General features: G+C 37.9%; 1 long non-coding RNA gene across 1 annotated transcript in view; it reads right to left on the bottom strand.

Annotated features, from left to right (window-relative positions):
- The window catches only part of LOC112474573, a 48980-nt gene that overhangs the window by 22612 nt on the left and 21706 nt on the right, over window positions 1-4662 (bottom strand). Inside the window, exon 2 of the long non-coding RNA XR_003044412.1 lies at window positions 2558-2614. This is a non-coding gene — a long non-coding RNA (uncharacterized LOC112474573). The remainder of the gene's footprint in view (window positions 1-2557; window positions 2615-4662) is intronic.

Raw genomic sequence — 4662 nt, forward strand, 5'->3', positions numbered from 1 at the left:
AATTGGATATAGCCTGTATAGGTGTTCTTTTGTGGATTTTGCTGGAAGGGTGACAGAATGATGCAACAATAGCTAGAGATGGATATGAGTTCAAGTGTATTGTTGCCTCTTCCTCCTCTTGTTTTTCCACCTCCTCTTCCTCCTTAATAGAAGTGCCAGTGAGAATGATTCACTTCAGAGGGACAATCAATGGTGCAGTATAAGGAGTGGGTAGTTGCAGCACATCTGTTTTTGAGTAAGCAGAGGTGGTGGAGAAATCCAGTAAATAATGAAGGCGTTGGCTTTGGAAACTAGGACTGCTCTTCCATTTTTAATGGGAGTACACACAGATTATGAGGGTACAGATGCAGGTAGACAAGGAGATTTTTAATAGTAGCATGCGGGGACTCTTTTCTTACTATTTCTATTTACTTGATGAGATAAGAAGCAAGAACATAAACTGAGGGTAAGGATGAAGATAGAGTTATTGCAGGTATGAGTAAAAGGAAAAGGTATGAAATATTAATCTACGAAAGTAGGAGTGAAAAAGAAAGAAGGGTTTTCTTCCTGCACATCAGCATTAAAGGCTCACATGGTGTTATTAATCACAAATTTAAAGTAAGGCCAGTCGGCATGATTGTCTGAATTTTTTTCCAGCCATGTTCAATTGCATAGGTACATGTGTGAAGTGGTCGGAACTGGGGTTCGGCTAAGAGTATGGCAAAATGAGAGAGCTGATCATGTATGCAAAATAGTAATAAAAGACTCCAGGGGCAGGTGAACTGAGAAAAGGATCATTGGAGAAGGACAGTTCAAGGAACAGAGCAGCCAGGTTATTAGATAGGTCATCTACATATTGGCATTGCCAAATATTATAAATGGAATAGTCTTGGAGAATGTGACCACAAGCCAGATGCTAAAATCTTCATGGAATGAAGGGAAGCGACCCAGGGATGTACAGAAGTCTAATAAAGATGGTGGATAATAGAATGTGCATACTTGAACTTCAGAGGAACTGAGGGGTTTTAGGGAGGAAAGACAGATAATACTGCAAGTGATGAGGAGCAGAGGGGTGACCTTCCTTCCCTCCAGTTCTCTCCAGGCTCTCTGGTGTGTGAGGTGGGAAATCAAACAGCCACCATTTGCAAAGGGCATGTGGGAAGCTATAGCTTCAGGAGAAGACTTGTCTCTCTGAGGACCAGGAAGTGAAGAGGATTTTCAGAAAAGAAGGTGAGGGTGTAAGAATTGCTGGTGATTGAAGTTGTATCTGCATTATATTCCAGAGTTTGCAGTGAAGGTTTAGTGCTAGGGAACAGAGTGTGGTTGGGCCAGTTTAAGGATATACAGAGCCATTGGGTTGAGATTCTGTTCTTATTCTTCTCAAAGGATACAGGCTCAGGCCTAAAAGTAGAGCAGTGTTAGGGAGGCAGTTTCTGCCATGAGCACACAGAACCCTGTGGGACCTTTCTCCAGTCCCACCTATGGTGGTATGGAAGCTGGTATCAAATGGGAGCATGTGGAATTTCTTGAGACAAAGTTCTTACAGGAAGCACAAGAAACTCTGAGAGCCCTCTTTATTTGAGCCAATGGTGCTGAGTCAGCCAGGGGAGGGGCAGAGTCACTGGGAGGAGATGAGCTCCTTTAGACTTCTTGGCAGTATCTCCTCCTATCTGTATGCGAATATTACATAAGTGTGGCTTTCTGTAGTTGTTGTTTGTTTGTTTTTCTTTATGCTCTGCTCCTCAAGGTTCTTTTTATTCCTATTTGTTTTGAACTGTTTGTAGGACTTAAGGCAAGAGTATAAATGGAGGCTCACATACTACATCTCTATAAACATAAAAATTATAAACGGAGACAACAAATTGTTAATAAAATGTGTTTTACTCTTCTACCTTGACAACTATACTTTTATAATAACTTGGAAATCCAGGCTCAAATTTATTGTGATAATCATATTGCAATATATAATGTAGCAAATCAACACATTGTATACTTTAAACTTACACAACTCTGTATGTCATTTATATCTCAATTTAAAAAATTAAAATTAGAATTATTGGAAGGAAAGGACTGGGGACTCACCTTTCAGTATAGCCCTCTACTGAAGCCCCATGTTTTCAGAACTATATTCCTACACTCAGCCATGTGTGATATTCCCATATTCAGAGTCTTTCTCCTTCAACTTCTCCGGAGACAACTCCTGCAGTCTTCTACCTGAGTGCTGTAAGGCCACTCCCCAAGATACTCTGAATTGGGAGGCAGGTCTAGAAGTCTGTCTACTTCTCCACCTAACTTTCATCTGCTTCTTCTGCTTTCAGCCCCACTCAGACTCTGCTCAATGATTCTAAACTTCTCATTCATCCTGCTTTGATTTGATTTGCTTCTGGGTCCCACCCTCTTTTTCCAGCTTCCAAAATCTTTTTGCTGTCATCTCTTCTATGATTCTCTTTGTACTATGAAGATTGTGCTTAAATTTTTTTAACTGTTATTTCAGTGGGCTTTTGGAAGATAGTTAAAATAAATATGTTACTTTAACTTCAACTGGAATTATTAACCCTTCTCTTTCATTGGTGCTTACCTTCTTATTGTGATGACTGCAGCAAACTCCTGCATTGGTATGTATGATGACAATAGGCTGTTTAAAAAGAGAAATATTTGGAGTCTTTATATTTCAACACAGTGCAAGTTTTCAAGTGTTTTTCACTGACCTGATTTGCTGACTGAATCATTTGGTTTATTTCAACACAGTAGTTAAGTAAGAAGGCTAAGAGTCAAATATGGTTTGGAGGGATACTGATTCTCCAAACTTTCTAGAGAATGTAGTGGATATTTATTTTGTGTATCTGCCCATAATGTGCCACCATTTTCTGGCAATTGGTTTGATTTTTCCATTGGGAACTACCGCTCTCTTGATCTCTGTCCAAGTGTTTAAATGAGCCTGAATCTGGGCGATACACATAATTCAGTATATTTAATGAGTAGGTCTCATCCACTGACCACAGTGGTGGGTTCAAGATGAATACCTGATTCAAACTTGCCCAATGTAACACAGCCTAGAACTTTTGTTGGACCTTTTCAGGAAGAAATAATATTTCTCACTGTGGTTACTAATCTGGGGGACTGTAAAGCCAAAGATGCTGGTGGCCATCCTCTCCTCATGTAGGCAAATGCTTGTGCAAGAATGAAGGAAAGAACAGAGAGAGATTGGGATTGATGTATGATGTTGCATGTTGCCAGTGCCTCTAGATCTATAAATGCCTAAAAATCTGTCCTTGGACTTTCTGATTACATGAACCAATGAATTTTCACTTATTAAAACTAGTTTGTGTTGAGTTTCTGCTTTGTGCAACCAGAGGGGTCATAACCCTTCTGGTAGAATATATACAGTGTGTGTGTGTGTGTGTGTGTGTGTGTGTGTGTGTGTGTGTGAGAGAGAGAGAGAGAGAGAGAGAGAGAGAGAGAGAGAGAGAGAGAGAGAGAGAGAATGAATTCCAAAGAAATCATTGATTCTTCTCACTTTTTTTTAAGTATAAATATGCCATTGTGCTTGTAGAAATAAGTAAAGCTAAATTGTACATGTGAATATGGACTTTTTATGTGTGAATAAAATAAGAAAGCATGATGCTAGAGATATAACTCTTTGATAAAGTTCTTTTCATAGCCTTTGAGGATGATTTCATCTAATGCTAACAGCTCACAGGGGAATTTCAGAGGGTAAGAAAAAGTGAACATTACATGATTCCACCAGATGTGGGATAAGGGAATAATTTTAGAATTTAAATAACTAAAAAGTGCCTCTGGTGTGCTTCTAATGTTTTAGTATATGCAAATTAGATTTTATATAGTGCATCTCATAATATGGCCAACAATGGAGTGAAATTGAACTTTAATTGAAAGCAGAGCTAAAGGAAAGCTGGGATTGGGAAGCACAATTTCCAGTTCCAACAAAAGCTGTTTACACTGCATATTAAGAATAGGCCATAATTTTAAACAAAATCAGAAATAGATCAGTAAAAAGGAATTCACTCCAAAGAATGGAAGCAGATTAAGAGACACAGGATAAAATCTTATATATTTGGTAATCATTCAAATGTAAGTAATAGTAATTATTATGCATAATTTAAAAAATTGTCCATAGCAAAGCAGTTAATAGGACAAGGAATAAAATAATGCTAGATTGAGAAGCATAACTGATAGGAAATACTATCAGAACTGCATTTTGACATGAATCTGTGCTCCTACATCATTTCAATTATATTTTCTGCAATTTTTCACATTTATATCAGCTTGGAATCATAATCCAAGCAAACAACACTGAGACCTAATCATAGGACTATAGAACATTTCCTTCAGATCTCACTACTATAGTACTAAAGGCCTATTTACAACATCTCTGTTTACCCAGTACATAGTACTAGGATATCAAGAAAAAAAATTACGAGACATACCAAAAGTCAAAAAATGCAGTTTGAAGAGACAGAACAAATAGAACCAGACTCAGACATGGCAGAAGATGTTAGAATGGTCACATTGGGAATTTAGAAACAATTATGATTGATATAGTAAGAACTCTAATAGATAACGTAGACAGCATGTAAGAACAGACAGGCAATGTAAGCAGAGAGATGGAAACTCTAAGAAAAAAGTAGAAAGAAATAATAGAAATTTAAAAAGCCCACTATA

Source organism: Pteropus alecto, unplaced genomic scaffold (assembly GCF_000325575.1).
Source record: "Pteropus alecto unplaced genomic scaffold, ASM32557v1 scaffold7, whole genome shotgun sequence".
NCBI classification, from domain to species: Eukaryota; Metazoa; Chordata; class Mammalia; order Chiroptera; family Pteropodidae; genus Pteropus; species Pteropus alecto.